The 18728-nt window shown below is 34.5% G+C and overlaps 1 protein-coding gene and 1 long non-coding RNA gene across 2 annotated transcripts in view; one reads left to right on the top strand and one right to left on the bottom strand.

The window, feature by feature from the left end:
* LOC144372936 (uncharacterized) overlaps window positions 1-14654 on the top strand; it is a 92396-nt gene extending 77742 nt beyond the window's left edge. Inside the window, exon 4 of the long non-coding RNA XR_013432758.1 lies at window positions 14622-14654. This is a non-coding gene — a long non-coding RNA (uncharacterized LOC144372936). The remainder of the gene's footprint in view (window positions 1-14621) is intronic.
* LOC144372935 (transport and Golgi organization protein 1 homolog) overlaps window positions 1-18728 on the bottom strand; it is a 90086-nt gene that overhangs the window by 56557 nt on the left and 14801 nt on the right. The window lies entirely within an intron of this gene.

The raw sequence follows: 18728 nt of genomic DNA, 5'->3' as shown, positions 1-18728 counted from the left end.
GATAGTTCAGAAAAAAAGCTGTACACAGCTCAAGAATATTTAAAAGAATACAAAATGTTTCCAAGATAGTTCAGCAAAAAGCTGTACACAGCTCAAGAATATTTAAAAGAATACAAAATATCCAGTACTGAACAAGGTAAATTCACAATGTTTGGAATCCAATAAAAATGTATGAGGCATGCAAAGAGCGAGGAAAATATAACCCATGTTGAAAAGAAAATTAATAAAAATGATCATTAATTACACTGTGACAGAGTTATTATACAAAGACATTAATACAGTTGTATACCATATGTTCAAGATGCTATGGAAAAGCATAAGCATGTAAAGGAGAAAAAGAAGATATAAAAATGTCTGAATTAGATAAAACAGATAAAATTAGATAAAATCAGATAAAACAATGGCTAAGGTGAAAATTACACTGAATGAGATTAACAGCAGATTCAACATTGAAGAAGTCAATATCAGCAAACTGAATATGCAGTGATAAAGACTCCAAAATCAAACACGGAGAAAGAGACTGAACTGAACAAAGCATCAGTATGCACAGCTTCAACCAGTCCAATATATATGTTATGGTAGTTCCTAAAAGAGGTGGGAAAAACACATTTGAAGAAATAATAAATAAAAATGTTCTATATCTGATGAACACTCAGATTCAAAAAGCTCAATGAATAAGAAAAATGATAAAGATGACACAAATTTACACTAAATGCTTAAAACCAGTGCTAAGAAAAAAATTGAAAAGCATCTACAGAAAACAGATACCATTATGTACAAAGGAGTGAAAGTAAAATGTCAAAATTCATTCAAGAACCATGCAAACCAGAACATCAACATTTTCAAGTTCTGAAAGAAAAAAAAAAACTGATATCCTAGAATTGCATTCCAAATGAAAATATTATTTCAAAATTATATAGTCTTTAATGCAAAAGAATTAAGTTAAGCCCTACCCCACATAAAAATTACCTCAAAATGGACCACAGACATAAATGTAAGAATTCAAAATGGACAACACATATATATGTAAGAACCAAAACTAAATGTAAGAAAGCATAGGTAAATCTTGGGGTAGACAATGACTTTGTATTTAAGACACCAAAGGCCCAAGCACCAAAAGAAAAAATAATAAAGTAATGAACTTCATCAAATTTAAAACTTTTAAAGGCTACCATCGAAGAAAGTGAAAATACAATCATAGAAGAAAACATTTACAATTCATGTAGTTAGAATATATATAACTACCTAGAATATACAAGCAATTCTTATTGTTCAATATGAAAAGACAAATGGCAAGAAATTAGAATAGACATTTCTCCAAAGAAAATATGCAAAACCAAATAAGCAAATGAAAGGATACCCAGCACCATTAGGGAAATGTACAACCTCAGTGAGATACTACTTCACATCTATCAAGATGGTTATAATCAAAAAGATAATAATAAGTTGGCAAGGATGTGGATCAATGGGAGCCCTCACACACTACTGGTAGGAATAGACTACAGACATAAATGTAGCAGCTAAACCTATACAACTTCTGGAAGAAAATATAAAAAGCTGCTTGGCAGAGGCTTTTAAAACTAACTAGCTCTCTCTGCCTCACGCTCTCTTTTTTCCTCTCCTCAAAAACTTTGTCTCATGCTGGGTGTGGTGGTGCATACCTGTAATACCAGTGGCTCAAAAGGCTGAGGCAGGGGGATTGCAAGTTCAAAGCCAGCCTCAGCAAAAGTGAGGCACTAAGCAACTCAGTGAGACCCTGTCTCTAAATAAAATACTAAATAGGACTGGGGATGTGGCTCAGTGGTGGTATGACCCTGAGTTCCATCCCCAGTACCAAAAACAACAACAACAACAAACTTTGTCTATTGTATATTCATTGTTATGGAAATGGAAAGGTAAGCTGACAGACTAGGAAAAAGTACTGGCAAAACATATCTCTCTCAAGAGAATGATATCTAGGATATACAAATGATTCTTACAACTTATTAATAAGAAAAATCACCCAATTTGAAAAGATGGGCAGAAGACTTTTTTTCTTCACCAAAGTAGACACAAATATGGTGAATGTGCACATGAAAGGATATCCAACATAAGTTGAAATGTAAAACAAAACTGCAATGTTATTACACATACAGTAGGATGGACAAAATTTAAGACTCATCATAACAAATGTTGACAAAGATGAAGACTATGGTATCTCTCTTAGAACTGCAGACTATAACATGTAGTATAAACAATGGCACAAACTGTTAGAAAACTGTTTGGCAGTTGCTTTACAAATTAAATCAAATCTGTCGAGATATTTACTCCAGAGAAATAAAAGCATACATCCACACTGAGACTTGTGCACAACTATTCATGGTGGTTTTATTTGTAATAGTCAAAAAATCCCCAATGTTGGACTGTGGGAACATGTCTGTCTTACATGCCTCAGAACCCTTATACTCATATTAACCATATAGTAGACATTTGATTAATATTACATGAATGTAGAGATTGATTTTTTTACTGTTAATAGAGCTTCTCTTTTATTAAATATAACAGACAAAACAAAATCACGTATAGCAAAATGAATTATCACAAAGTAACATATCCACTGAACCCTAACCCAGGTCAAGAAATTGGACATCAAATGCACTTTCATGAGCCCTTTCTCATTGCTCCCCTAATTATTCCCTCCGCTCCCCCAGAGTTAGGCACTATTTTAACTTCTAATAACAAGGATTAGTTTTGCCTGTTTTGTTACTTTATACAGTGTAATCATACACATGTGTTCTTTGGTATGTGGCTTTTTTAGCTCCATATGTATTTTTATAAGATTTATCCAAGTTGTTGAATGTGAATGTACTTCTTATTTTCATTGCTTAATAATTTTCGACTGTATAAATATAACCTGGTTTACTTAAAAAAAAATCCCCAATGTATATCAATAGGAAAATAGATAATAAATTTTGGAAACATACTTAGCAAGAATAAAGAACTATTGATAATAGCAAAAACAGGGAGATTCTGAATGAAATAAACTAGACAAAAAGTAATATGTATTGAAAATTCTTTTTTTTTTTGTACTCCCTAGTACAAATATCCAGGGGTGCTCTACTGCTGAGCCACATCCCCAGTCCTTTTTATTTTATTTATTCATTTATTATTAATTTTTTTTGCTATCAGAGATGAAACTCTTGGGAACTAAACCACTGAGCCACATCCCCAGCCCTCTTTTGTATTTTATTTAGAGTTACTCAGGGCCTCGTTAAGTTGCTAAGGTTGGCTTTGAAATCCCAATTCTCCTGTTTCACCATTCTGAGCCACTGGGATTACAGATGTGTGGCACCATGCCCAGTTCAGTTTTTATTTTGAAACAAAGTCTGGCTCAGTTCCCCAAGTTTACCTCAAACTTGCGATCCTCCAGCCTCAGCCTCCTGAATATCTGGGATTACAGACTCTGCCACCACCTTCCAGCAGATTCAGTTATATTTAAAGGTAGAAAGTTATAAACCAGGTGAATCCTAGTAAAGGTCTTAGTAAAAAAATAAAATAAAATAATAGCACTATGCTTGGTCACAATATGGTAAGTCAGAAAATGACAAGAAATATCCATTTTCTGTGAGGTTGACCAGAACAGTATCATTTCTCAATGGATTTCAAAGGGTCTCCTTCTTTCTTCCCCCCCCCCCCCCGCCCGCTCACCTTTCCTTCCCTCCTTCCTTCCCTCCCCCCCTCCCTCCCTCCCTCCCTCCCTCCCTTCCTTCCTTCCTGAGTTTTGGCATGTGTGTGTATGTGTGTGTGTGTGTGTATCATCTTCTGTGCCAATGTAAGAGATTTAGGCAATGGATCAACCTTTACACCTGTGCCAAAGGACCCCAATCTTGGATCTATCTCCAAGGGTGGAGGTGACTCTAGATCCTCATTATAATCTCGAGAATGGGAACTCCTAAATTATAAACAGGTCTTTCTTGGTAACACCAGTTTCCTCCTTGGTAAAAGTTAGTGTAGTGGGAGGGTGGCAAGGGCCCTACCCTGCCACAAAATAAATGCTAAAATGTATTTTGGTACAAATTGTAAACACTAAAGAGTTAAAAGTAAGAGATGAGTCTTGGGATTTGAGCTAGACCTGGATAAGTAAATAGGATTCAGATTCTAAAAAGAGAATAAAAGGCAAGTGAATTGAACGGCATAAAAGACTCAGCAGAAAGAAGTATGTTTAAAGGACGGTAAGGACACCTCATTTTGCTAAGAGGAAAGGATTCTATAAAGGATGATATATTTGTGTGCTTAGGTCAGATTATGAAATTCCTTGAAAATCAAGCATAAGGATTTAGACTTAATAGAATAAAAATGCATAAAATATTAGACTTTAAGTAAAGGGATCATATAACTTAAGTGGAATTTAAACAAGTATCTTGTCCTTAAATCCAGGGAAGATGGAGGTTTAGGCTGGGCATGATGAGTAGGGCTGAGGCACTCCCCACAATTAAAAAGTCATGTCGAAGTGTACTGTACTAATGGAAGTGAGTCATATACAAGGCAAGGTCTTCTGCCAGCACCTACTGTTTGTCTAGCCCTGACAAATATTATTCCACTTTCAACTGTACAAAGAAAGAAACTCAAACATCTGAAATTGCCACTAATATATGGCATGTATATGAGTTCCTGTTTCTGGTTCTGCCTAATTTACCTTGGCATTCTTTTCACGGAGGTCAAATATTTGGTGTGTTGAAATAAATGCAGAACAGACATTGGGGACTTGTGGCCTGCACATCTCAATTTCCACAGTGCACTGTTGGGCTTTATCCATTTAGTTTTCAGAAATATAAATTACTTCCTTACCAGAACAACAGCAGAAGTAAGGAATACAGCCAAAAGGATTGTAGTCAGAAGTCTAATTGTGTGACTATAGGCAAATCATTAACTTTTCTGAGTCTCAGATATTTCATCTATACAAATATGGGTCAAAGTTAAAATTTTATAATTCATTTTTAAAGAAGAAATAGAGATAATATATGAAAGATTGCCCATTTATGTGGTTTAAATAATTAAACAGCAAAATCCTGGCGGTTACAGCCAATATAGACAATTGACAAAGCAACAAAAGTCTTGGCAATAAATGCTTTCATTACTAAGGAGACATTTTTAGATAGTTCCTACTATGGAAACTGTTCTCTTCTCACTGAAACAAAGTAAGGCTGATAACATCCTCCCAAAGTGTGCTTGGAAGATCACAAGCACCTCTGGGAGGAGACAGAGAGAATGGAGGAGAAAATATGTTCTTCGGGATAACATATAGTCTACCAGAGCATACACTGAAGCAAAGCAAACCCCCCTGAATCTTCAGCATTTTAACTGAACAGGACCATAAACACTATTATGAAGACTATACTCAGTGGGGGACACTGAACAAACATATATGGGAAAGTAAGTTCTCTGTGATTAGTATGAAAGCTCAGTCTTACCCAAATCCACATGAAATTTGAAATGGTTTGGAATACATAAGAAGATCAGTGAATGACATCAAACCCAAATGATGAAATAGAGAATCTGAACATGATCTTTCTCTTATTTCTCACTGATCCCTTAGAACCACCAATAGAAATATAATATTAACTCTACATGTAAATTAAATTTTCTAGAAGTCATATTTTAAAAAATAAGACAGATGAGCTTCATTTAATAACACATTTTACATAATTCAATATATTCAAAATGTCATCCTTTTAACTTGTAATCAAAATAAAAATATAACTGTTATTTTACATTCTTCATAATAAGTCTTTGATATCTGACTTATGGTACATCTCAGTTCAAACTGGGCACATTTAAAGACAGTCGCAGCATAAGAAAGTAGAAATTGTAAATTAACACTAGGCCATATCATATACTTGCACTTATTTTAAAGAAAAGCCAAGTTTAATAGTATGTTTTAGGTTTTAAAATATTTTTGGCCAACCTCTCTTGGTACTTACGCAGAAGTGAGAAAAGATGATTGAAGGTATCTCAACATCCCTCCTTTTTTTTCACTCAGAGGTTAAGATTTCTGTTGCAATAGCTAGGGATTACATTGTCATTTTAGATGAATCTCAAGTTTATAATCAAAAAGTGTAAGTAATCATTAGGTTCCTACATTTGTCATTCTTTTATTATTTTTCATTGTTATCTTAAATATATTTACTTCTTGACAAACATAAAGAAATAAAGAATTATATTTAAATGGATAATAAAAAAAATTTGACTGCATAAAATCCCTTTTCGTTTTAGGTAGACCTACTGGTACAAACAAGTCACCTGGGTGGTCTATTTTTCTTTGGTAACAGGGATTGAACTCAAGGGCTCTAGACCACTGAGTCACATCTCCAGCCCTATTTTTGTATTTTATTTAGAGATAAGGTCTCACTGAATTGTTTAGGGCCTTACTTTTGCTGAAGCTGGCTTTGAACTCATGATCCTCCTGCCTCAGCCTCCAGAGCCACTGGGATTACAGGCATGCAGCACTGCACCCGGCACCTGCTCTGTTCTCTTACTTAACTGCAACTGTGTTTTCCTTGGTAGATTACTTCTTTGCACCAGGGTTTCTTGATAGAACTCTATTGGTACTTTGGTTTGGACTGTTCCTACTAGCTGAAGGTTATATACTATCTATGGGCCTGGCCAAAAAATGTTAGTAGTTTCCTCAGTGATAGTGAAACAACAACAAAATGCCCCCAGGCATTTCTAAACTTCTCTTGATAAGACTAGTATTACTCTCCCAGTTTGAGAGTCACTTGCAGAGTTAGTTAAATTCTGATCAATTAACAAAGCACCTTTAGTTGTAAGTATCCTATATTTTGTAGTTTGCAAGTATTCTGTATTTTGTAATTTCTCTTATCAGCTAAAAAGAAAGGATTATAAAATCAACATTTAAGGCCGGGCTTCATGATGCACACTGTAATCCCAGTGGCTCTGGAGAGTGAGGCAGGAGGATATTGAGTTCAAAGTCACCCTCAGCAATTTAGCAAGGCCTTAAGTAATTTATGGATTTCCTACGTCAAAATAAAAAAAATATAAAAAAAGGGCTGGTGATGTGGATCAGTGGTTAAGCACCTAGATTCAATCCCCTGTGCCCATCCTCCACAAATCAACATTTTAAAAACCAGAATCACTAAAACATCAAAGAAACTCAAGGTCCTTGTAAACACAACTGACTTTGCTTCAAAGGATTTTTGCTTTTTGTTTTCCACTTCAAGTTAACACTACCTTTAAAAAAAAATCACATTTTTTAATTTATTTTTTCTGACCTCTAAGAGGGATCTTACATTTTTCTACTTCCCTTTCCAAGACTATTCCCTCTTTTGCACTGTGTAATCTTGAATTTAAATCTGAATTAGTTGCATTGATTTTCCCTTGTGTTAATAGTCAAATTATGATACAATTTGAATTATTGAAATGCATATGGAGGGGTTTCTTTTCTTATTTTTAATGAAAACTCATATCTTTAAAATTAGCACCTAGGGGACTATAGGTGGAGACTTAATATGTAGAGTCATCAGCATGATAATTGTAATTAAATAAACACAAATCAGTTCATGATAGCTGATTTCATTTACTATTATAATCAGCTTTCTCCTCTATAAAACAGCACAATTAGTCCTAAATTGACATTCACTAATTGTATATTAGAGTTTCAAGGAAAACAATGAAGAGTTAGTGACTATCATAATAATTGAGATGTGTTTTGACATCAGTAATTATTATTATTTTTAAGATGGGGGTCTTGATATTTTGCCTAACCTGATCTCCAACTCCTGGACTCAAGCAATCCTCCTGGCTTGGCCTTCTGAGTAGTTAGGACTACAAGTCACCATACCAGCCCAGTAATTATTGTTTAGTAGATCTCTTTTTGGACACTAAAATCACTACTAATATGATTGTATATGTTTGAAATTGGTTTTATGAGCAACATACAGATTTGATGCAACTCCCATCAAAATACCCACGAATTGGTGTGAATATACTTTGTATACAAAGAGAAATATGAAAAATTGTGCTCTATATATGTAATATATATTGTAATGCATTCTGTTGTCATATATAAATTTAAAATAATAATAATAATAATAAATGTCATTTTTCCAGACCTAGAAAAAACAGTCCTGAAATCCATTTGGAAGAATAAAATATTCAGAATAGCCAAAACAATTCTAATTCAATAAGCAAGCTGGAGGCATCATCACAATACCTGACTTCAAATTATACTACAAAGCTATTGAAATAACCACTGCATGGCTCTGTCATAAAACCAGATACATAGACCAATGGGAAAGAAGAGAAGACACAGAAAAAGATCCAACACAGTTAACAGTCATCTGATTCTTGACAAAGATGCCAAAAATATATTGGGAGAAAAGACAGGCTTTAAACAAATGGTGCCAGGAAAATTGGTTATCTATATGTAGACAAATAAGACTAGACCCTGTATAAACTTGAAAGAGATCAAAAGCCCAGGAATTAGACCAGAAACTATGCAAATCCTTGGAAGAATATATAGGTTTGAGACTCCAGCATATAAGTACAGGCAATGACTTTCTTATTAGAACTCCTAAAGCTCAGAAAATAATGACAAAAGTTAATAAACAGAATGGCATCAAATTAAAAAGCTTCTGCACAGCAAAGGAAACAATTAGTAACATGAAGAAAGAACCTACGGAATGGGAGAAAATATATTTGCTAACTACTCTTTTTTTTAAAAAAAGAGAGAGAGACAATTTTTTAATATTTATTTTTTAGTTTTCGGCGGACACAACATCTTTGTTTGTATGTGGTGCTGAGGGTTGAACCTGCACTGCATTCATGCCAGGCGAGCGTGCTACCACTTGAGCCACATGCCCAGCCCTGCTAACTACTCTTTGACACAGGATTAATATCCAGACTATATAAGAAACTTTAAAAACTTAATACCAAAACCTCAAATAACCTAGCTTAATTGGGCAAATGAATTAAACAGATTCTTCTCAAAAGAAGAAATAAGAATGGACAACAAATCTATGAAAATGTTCAACATCATTAGCAATTAGGGAAATGCAAATCAAAACTACAGTGAGCTTTCATCTCACTCTACTCAGAATAGCAGCCACCAAGAATATGAATATTATGGGGCTGGGGTTGTGGCTCAACAGCAGATTGCTGGGGCTGGGGATGTGGCTCAGGTGGTAGTGCGCCCGTCTGGCATGCGCGCGGCGCAGGTTCGATCCTCAGCACCACATACAAACAAAGATGTTGTGTCTGCCAAAAACTAAGAAATAAAAAAAAAAATGTTAAAATTCTCTCTCTCTCTCTCTCTCTCTCTCTCTCTCTCTCTCTCTCTCTCTCTCTCTCTCCCCCCCGCCCTTTAAAAAAAAAAAAAACCAGCAGATTGCTTGTCTAGCACGTTCGAGGCCCTGGGTTTGATCCTCAGCACCACATTAAAAATAAATACATAAAAATAAAGGTATTGTGTACAACTACTTAAAAAAAAAAGAATATGAACAATAATAAATGCTAGAGAAAATGTGGAGAAGAAGGGACACTTTTTTCTCTGTTGATAGGATTGTAAATGAATATAACCACTATTGAAATCAGTATGGAGGTTCCTCAAAAGACTAGGCAGGAAACCACCATATAACCCAGCTATACAACTAATCAATGTTTATTCTAAAGAATTAAAGTCATAATACTAGAGTAGTACATGCATACCCATGTTTATAGCAGCACAATTCACAGTTGCCAAACTATGGAACCAAACTAGGTGCTTATCAAGGATGAATAAATAAAGAAAATGTGGCATATACACACAATGGAGCTTTATTCAGCCATAAAGATGAATTATGTCATTTGCTGGAAAACGGATGAAACTTGAGAACATTCTGTTACACAAAATAAGCTAAGCTCATAAGATCAAGGGAGCATATGTTTTCTCTCGGATGTGGAAGCAAGAGAGGAAAAAGGAAAAGAAAGTGAAAATCAAAAGGAGATCAGTAGAGCGTAGGAAAGGGACCAGGAGATGGAGGAGTGAAGGGAAAATACTAGGGAATGATATAGGCCAAACTGGAGTGTTATATTGTGCATGTGGAAATATGTAACAACAAATACTGCCATGATTTACAACTATAATGTATCAACAAAAAATGGAGAAAATAAAAGAAAGCAAACAAAAGAACAGAATTGCTTTCATGTATGCATGTATGTATGTATGTATACAGCCTAGCCAAACATCTATTGTGAGCATAAACATTAATACTCTGGAACAGTGATGATCCTGACACTGTTTTTTTTTTAATTGTTCTCTTTATTCATTTTTTTCCTCCCTCCCTCCCTTCCTTCCTTCCTTCTTTCATTCTTTCCCCTCTCTCTCTCTCTCCCTCCCTCTCTCTCCTCTCTCTTCTCTCCCCTCCCTCCCCCCCCTCTCTCTCTTATTTCCCAGGCTGGCCTAAACTCCTAGGCTCAAGTAATCTTCCTGCCTCAGCTTTCTGAGTAGTTGTGACTGTTGGAGCACACCACGATGTGCAACAATAACACTTGCTTTTGTAAACAAAGTTTTATTAGAACACAGAAACTTATTTACCCACAGTCTAGACTGTTTTGTGCTACACTGGCACTTGAGTGGCAATGAAGACTTGCCTACAAAGTCTAATATATTTATTATCAGTCTCTTTTCAGGAAAAGTTTGTTGATCCCTGATTAGATTATAGATTAAAGTCAGCAGAATAAATACATAAACATTTCTTTTCTTATGACTAAAATTGGCTGTATGAAATGAGATAAATGATCTATTAAATGCCAAGATAAAAGTCTCTTCCCTATAGAAAGTGTGTATTCAGGACTAGAAATCTTGGCACTGTGTCATGTCAAATGTAGGAAAAAACCTGGCAGTTCATTTTGATGAGACTTAAGAAATTTCTATTCCAGGGCATTTTGAGGTTTATCTAAACTTTGTAGATAATACAGGGAAGAACATTTTAATCTGCAAATAGATTATGTTCATTATTAGTTTGTAATCATTTCACAACTATCATATAATATTAAAGCATCATAAGAGACTGCCTATCATAATAGAAACTTTTATGACTCTAGCCATTAACATGTATTTTTCTAGTTATTGTAGACTCATACTTTTAAGCTAGTGATATTGGTAAAATATATGATTATTTAAGTCTGATTGCCTTACTAATTTTGACCAGTTTATTTTTCAGATATCCATTTTGGGGTTTACTCTTTCAATTAATTTTTCGTTCCATGGACAATGAAATTGTTGTTGAGTATATAAGATGTTGCAGTTTCTATGTAAGTTGACCTAAGTGTCTACCACTATTGATTGGCAAAGATATAAGTAAGTTAGTATTTTTACTTGAAACTGTTATAGATCTAATGTACTTGATTTGTTTTCCTGACACAAAAGAGTATAAAACTAGAAAAACTAAACATTTTCAGGTATTAATTTCAGACATGACTGTAGGCCTGCTGCACAAAACACAATTAGGGAGATGAAGCTCAAGTAAGATGGTGGTCATACTGAGTTAAGGAGAAAATTATCAAAGTGCAAGATTATCATAGTGGTTGGAATTTTGTGGACAAGAATGTCTGAGCTATTTATGGTGGGTGCAATGTAATTATGTGTGTGTTAGAGAGAGAATACTAAAAGCCTGGAGGAAATTCATTTTTGATATGAATGTACCAGATGAGACTCTTTAAGGCTTAGCAGAGTTTGACTACTATAAAGGAGACTGAAGATGATGCTAAATGGCAATGTTGGAAGAAATGGTTTCCAGCAGAGTCAGGTTGCAGCAGCTTCATTAATATATCAGGTACTTAATTAAGAGTTCAGGAATAAACCTTACCAAAAAGAACAACACACAAAAGAGTAAAGGAAAAATGGTAGACCTAAATTTGAAATCAAAATTGATTCATGCTGAAAATGTATGTGGCAGCCAGAAAGAAAAAAGGAAAAGAAAGGTGTGTGTGTGTGAAAGGAATCTGACGACAATCAAAGAGAGATCAGTAGAATAGAGGAAAGGGATCAGGGGAGAGAGGAAAGCAGGCAAAAGAGAAATACTCGAGAATGATATTGGCTAAGTTTTATCACTATATTGTACATATGTATGAAAACATAACAACAAATCCCACCATTATGTACAAGTATAATGCACCATGAAATATGGAAATAAAGAAAAATACCAAACCTAGTGAGGTGAGGTGGAATATGCTTATAATCCCAGTGACTCAGGTAGATGAAGCAAGAGGATCACGAGCTCAAAGCCAGCCTTAGTAAATCGAGTTGCTAAAGCAGCTCAGCAAGACCCTGTCTCTCAATAAAATACAAAACAGGTCTGGGGATGTGGCTCAGTAATTGAGTACCCTGAGTTCAATCTCTGGTACCAAATAATAATAATAATAATAATAATAATAATAATAATAATAATAATAATAATAATACCGAATCTAATATGATCAAAACAATTCACCAGTAATTAGCCTGCATGACACATAAAACAGAATATCCTTTATAGGAAGACAATATAATCCAGACTTCCTATGATGTATCATCTATAAATGACCAGAATATAATTAAAAAAAATTTTTTTGGTACCAGGGATTGAACCCAGGGGTGCTTAACCATTGAGCCACAACCTCAGCCCTTTTTTTGCATTTTATTTAGATATAGGCTCTCATTGAGTTGCTAAGTGCATCCCTTAGTTGCTGAGGCTAGCTTTGAACTCTTTTTTTTAACAATTTCAATTTTTTAATAATGGAAACATTTTGCTATTCCAGAAAAAATTTCAGGGGAGAAAAATCTTCCCTATAAAAATAAACTCATCAAAATTATAAATATTATAACTTTTTTACTTCTGCAATTTAAAATGCTCCCCTGCAATACCACCCCTTCATATAACACCTTTCCTGTACCATCACATTTTGAAGAGAAAACAGTATTACAGCAAAGCTCAGTTTTAATTTAACGTAACATTTGTAAAATGACTTTTTAAAATCTTTGGCCTTCAGAGCCCTTATTCTTATTTTACAACATTAAAAATGCTGCTGTAGTAACCAGTGTTTGGGAGAGAATATCACTCTTCTAGAACCATGAACAGACAGAATTTTAATACAGTAACTTATAAATTGTAACTTGTAGTGCACATGACAGGGAGGTTTGGATAAACACAGAGGAGAATATGCCTATTTCAGACAATCTACTTCAAGTAAAAAAAAAAAAAGAATTCACAGATACCCATCAGCTACTACTTCAGGTTCTAACAGTGTCATGAATCTGAGAAACAAATGCTTCACAAACTATAAATTTACTGGGACGAGTAATTAAAAGACCAGGTGGTTGATAACAGTATATTCAAACCCAATCCACAGTCTGAATAGGAAAACCAGTATTAAAATCATGAAGGCATTCCCTGAACAACAAAGGCCAAATGTTGGGTGACAACGTCACTAAAACCTCATTGACACACTAAAAGGAAGTTACATGCAAAATTAAACAATGTGTGCCATGCATAATTTATTAGCTTTGAACTCTTGATCCTCCTGCCTTAGCCTCCTGAGTCGATGGGATTATAGGCATGTAGAATATCATTAAATTTTGCCAGAATGCAAAGAAGATAGAAAAATGAGAACCACAAGAGAAAATGTCACATATAAAAAAAAGTTCCGTGAACTGACAGGATTAGCAGAAAAAAAATTTAAAAAGTTTTTATAACTAATTTCAAGGAATTAAAGAAAAGCTTAATCATAATGAATAAGTAGATATGGGTGTCAACATATAAATGAAAAAATTTTTTTAAAAGAAATAAAAAGTATAGTATTTGAAATGAAAAATTCATGAAACAAATCTATCATCAGATTATATAGTGCAAAAACAGCAAAAAGTTAACTTGGAGATAGACCAATAAAAATTATCTGGTCTAAAAATCAGAAAGAAAAAAAATAGAGACTTGGTTACTATCATTACAAAGTGACCTAACATACATATAATTAGATTTCTAGAAGAATAGAGGCATAAATTGTACAGAAAAAATATTTAAGACAATGATGGCTAAAATTATCTCAAATTAACAAAAAAGATGTTAACAGATTTAGGAAACTCAGTGAATACTAAAGTTAGTTACAAAGCAAATCACATCTAGATGCATCAGAGTCAACTGTAAATAATCAATTAGGAGGAAAAAGGTCTTGAAGGCAATTAGAAAAAAGTGGTGTGTTATGCATAGGTAAAAATGACTAAAATGATAGCTGACTTCTTATCAGAAATGAGAGATTTAAGTTAATGGAAAGGTTTAAGGTGCTAGAAGACAAAAACTGCTAATCCAGGATAAGTACTCTTCAAAACTGAAAGCAGAATAGACATTTTCAAATAAATAAAAAGTAAGAAAATTCAATACCAATAGATCTCTACTATTAACAATGCTAAAAGAACCTCTTCAGGATAAAAGGAGATGATCCATCAGGTAGAAACAGATGCACTGTGTGTTTTAGTTTACTGTGTAATAAACTTAATGGTTTAAAATAAAAATTCTTTGTTATTTCTCCTTATTCTATGATTTGGCTTTACGTAACCTGATGGGTCCTTTGCTCTAGGTATTTATTAGTGCTTATGTGGTTTCCTTTAGCAGGGATTGTTTAACCAAAGGTAGAACTGACAAAATACCTTTGTTTACATGTCTGCTAGCTCAACTGGTTGGGTCAGCTTATCTCCTCAAATGCTTTTAGTCATTCAGTCATTCTAAAATTTTTTATTTGTTGATTAGATTTCTAGAGGATAAAAGTAGAAGGTATATACCTTCCCAAGGTGTTAGGTCTAGGATTGGCATGGCATCACTTTCACCAAAAATATATTTTGTTCATTAAAACAAGACAAAAGACCAGCCCAGACTCAGCAGGTGGGAAATAGATATTACTTCATAATGAGAGAAGCAACATGATACAGGAATGTGGAGAATTTGGGGTAGATATTTTTAAAGACAATGCACCATAAACAGAAATGAAAAGTACTAGAAGTACTAAAATGTAGGTAAATATAAAAGGCAATATGTATACATATTTATTCTTTTAATTTCTTGGAAACATGACTAAGGTAAAAAACATAGAGTATACAGCTGTAATATGTATGACGACAAAGCACAAAGGACTTGGGGAGATGTGAGAAAGTATCACAATTTAAATTATGAAAACTGTGATAAATTAAAGAATGCATTTCATAATTCCTGGAAACATTGCTAAAACAATAATGTAAAGCAATAAAGCTAAATGCTAATGGATAAATTAAATAAAATTTAATTTTTATTTAATGTAATTTTATTTAATTACATTAAATAAAAATATGAATAGAACGAAAACAAGAAATAGATAAAAATACATCATGAATAGTAAGCCAAGAAGAATGCAGAGGCTATACTAACATCAGATGAATTTAATTCAAGATAAAGAGTTTTATAAGAGATAAGAAAGACATTTCATAATACCATAATGTGTTTTTAAGAACACAGAAACATGACACCATACAACCAAACATTTATATGCCCCAAATATATGAAAGCTGACAAAACTGAAGAGACAAATCTATACTTTGAATTTTTAACACCCTTTTAACAACTGATAGTAACACTATAAAAAAAATCACTAATGATACACAAGAGTCTGAACAAAACTATCAACCACCTTAACCTTATTGACATTGACTGACAATGCCCAACAACTCCAGAATATATATTCTTTTCTAGTCCTCATGGAAACTTGCAAGATAGGTTATATTCTTGGCAAAAAATTTTAAATATTGAATTTCAGTTTGTTTGCTGATCACAGTAGAAATAAATGGGGTATTCTTTAATAAAACTGGTCATTAAATAAAAGCCCTACAAATCATCAATAAACAGTGTTTTAGTTATCTATTGTTATATTTTTAAAAATTCCAAAATTTAGTGGCTTTAAAAAATAACCATTTGCCAGGAGTGGTGGTGCACACCTGTAATTCCAGTGGCTCAGGAGGCTGAGGTAGGAGGATCGAGAGTTCAAAGCCAGCCTCAGTAATGGCGAGGCACTAAGCAACTCAGTGACACCCTGTCTCTAAATAAAATACAAAATAGGGCTAGGGATGTGGCTCAGTGGTCGAGAGCCTCTGAGTTCAATCCCCACTACCAAACAAACAACCATTTTATTTCTCATAATTTTGTAAGTCAAGACTTTAACCAAGGTTCTGCTCCAGTGTCACCTAGGCTCACCCATACAGCACACGCCTGATTTAGACTACAAGGTCTGAGATGTCTTTGTATGTCCGGAACTAAGGTGCTGACTGTTGGCTTTATGTAGTCTCCCTTTCCATGTAGTCTTTCATATGTCAGGGGCTTTCTTCAAAAGGACTCTCCCTCCAGCAAGATAGCCTGGGCTTCTTTACAGTGTGGCACAGGGTACCACAGAGAAGAAAAAATGAGTTTGTGCCTTTAAAGGATACAGTCAGTCCTTCCTCAAGTCTCAATCTTGGGTAGGATCTTGGTCCATGCATTTTGGGGGAATTTATAGTTGGATGACATTTTAATCTACATTACTATGTGAAATGTCTTTGTTTTCATGATTTCATTTTTGCTACATTGTTTCTTTTCCATACAATTAACTACAATATAGGATAATCTATTGACGATAATGTCTCTTCAATTGGTTGTGTGAAGCTTGCTCTATAATAATTTATATAGAAAAAACTTATGGGAATAATATTCTCTAAATGACAATTTCCTGATTTAAAAACATATAATTTGTAGCCAGTACAATAGTGCATGCCTATAATCCTAGCTACTCAGGAGGTTGACAAGTAGGAGAATGGTAAGTTTGAGGAGAGCCTGGGCAACTTGGTGAGACTCTGTCTCAAGAAAAATAAAAACAAAACAAACATTAATGACTGCAGATGTAGCTCAGTGGTAGAGCACTCCTCAGTTCAATCCTCAGTGCTGGGGGTTAAAAAAGGTCATTCATCACCATACTAAGACACTCCTTAGAGAAAAGTAATTGCAAGAACATTGTTCTCCTTCCTTGGGATATGTTTTTTTTTTCTAGATTGGAATCTAGAAAGCCTTTTGTGTGCTTTGTGCTCTCATTATGGTTATGTGGCTTTTTAAATCTTGTTCATGCCATCGGATGTAATATCAGATTTTGGGTTTTTTTTTGGTGGTGCTGGGGATTGAACCCAGAGCCTTGTGCATGTGAGGCAAGTACTCTTCCAACTAAGCTATATCCCCAGCCCCAGTGGATTTTTTTTTTGGAGGGGAATCTCTTCTCAACACATTTTGTGCCAGATTGTACTTGAGAAAGGGAAGTGATATGTACAGCATGGAATGATATTAGTTTCTGATTTTCCCACTTTTTAAAATCTTTTTAAAAAAATTATTTTTAATTCTAATTTGTTATATATGACAGCAGAATGCACTATAATTCATATTACACATATGGTACACAATTTTTCATATCTCTGGTTGTATACAGAGTCACATCAGTTGTGTCTTTTTTGAAGAGAGAGAGAGAGGGGGGGGGAGAGGGACAGGGAGAGGAAGGGAGGAAGGGAGGGAGGGAGGGAGGGAGGGAGGGAGGGAGGGGAGAGAGAGATTTTTAAATATTTATTTTTTAGTTCTCGGCGACACAACATCTTTTTTTGTATGTGGTGTTGAGCATCGAACCCGGGCTGCATGCATGCCAGGCAAGCGCGCTACTGCTTGAGCCACATCCCCAGCCCCTAGTTGTGTCTTTATATGTGTACTTAGGGTAATGATGGTAATCTCATTCCACTGTCTTTTCTATCTACTATTTAGATGTATTTGAGAACTTTAAGAAAAATCAGAAATACTCTTTCCTATTTTCATGAAATCATGAATTTTTAGCCATATAAAATCTGTCCTGATGGGTTTTGGTTATATTTTTATACCTCATGAAAAGAGAAGAAATGTTTGCCAGGACAAGCCTCTAAACTGGAAGCTAATAGCCATGTTATCTTGTGTGCTTTCTTCCTCCACATCATCACTTAGGTTTGAGTAAGGCCAAGAACTAATGACACAAAGAACAGAAGGAACTTTTCTTGTGATTACTGTATATTGTTTAAAGACAGCAAAGAATCAACTATTTGTAGCATTTTGAAAAATCCACATATAAATTTTTACTAGACTTTAAAATTTCTTCTTTGATACTCTGGTTCTACTCAAATGGTCCACTCTCAGAGGGGAAATTCAGAGAATCCTGGGAGAGTCATTATTTGTGAAGTCATAGTTATGAACAAAATCCTTTCTTGCAAAGACTTTCAAGCTGCCTCCCTTTAGCTTTCACTCATTAGTGCTGGTTGATACCTGATGCTATTTAAAAAAAAATCTGATCCTTATCTCACACATCCCTCTCACAAATATTGTAGAAGTACATTGTGATCCCACGAATCTTTGTCCATGGCCATCTTTCCCAGAATTCCCCAACTGTCTCTCATTTCACAGGGTTTAATCAACCTCCTTCCATCCTATTTCATATAAAGTAATCAACATTCCTTATAAAAGCTGACAGCACTTGGGTCCCCAGAACAATCCTTGTTGAGAAGGAAAAAAAGAAATTCATGACCAAATAGTAGAGAAGGCAGCCGAGTCACTTAAAAGCTAAAATTGTAATAAAAGAGAAAAGAATGATCAAGGAACCAATTAAAAGACTATTCATGTATTTTTCTCCTAAGAACCATCAGCCATGCTTCTGTTTGCACAGGA

The sequence above is a fragment of the Ictidomys tridecemlineatus genome, unplaced genomic scaffold, assembly GCF_052094955.1.
Source record: "Ictidomys tridecemlineatus isolate mIctTri1 unplaced genomic scaffold, mIctTri1.hap1 Scaffold_195, whole genome shotgun sequence".
Taxonomy (NCBI): Eukaryota; Metazoa; Chordata; class Mammalia; order Rodentia; family Sciuridae; genus Ictidomys; species Ictidomys tridecemlineatus.
Note: the sequence above shows the minus strand (reverse complement) of the source record. Positions and strands in the feature narration are given on the sequence as shown.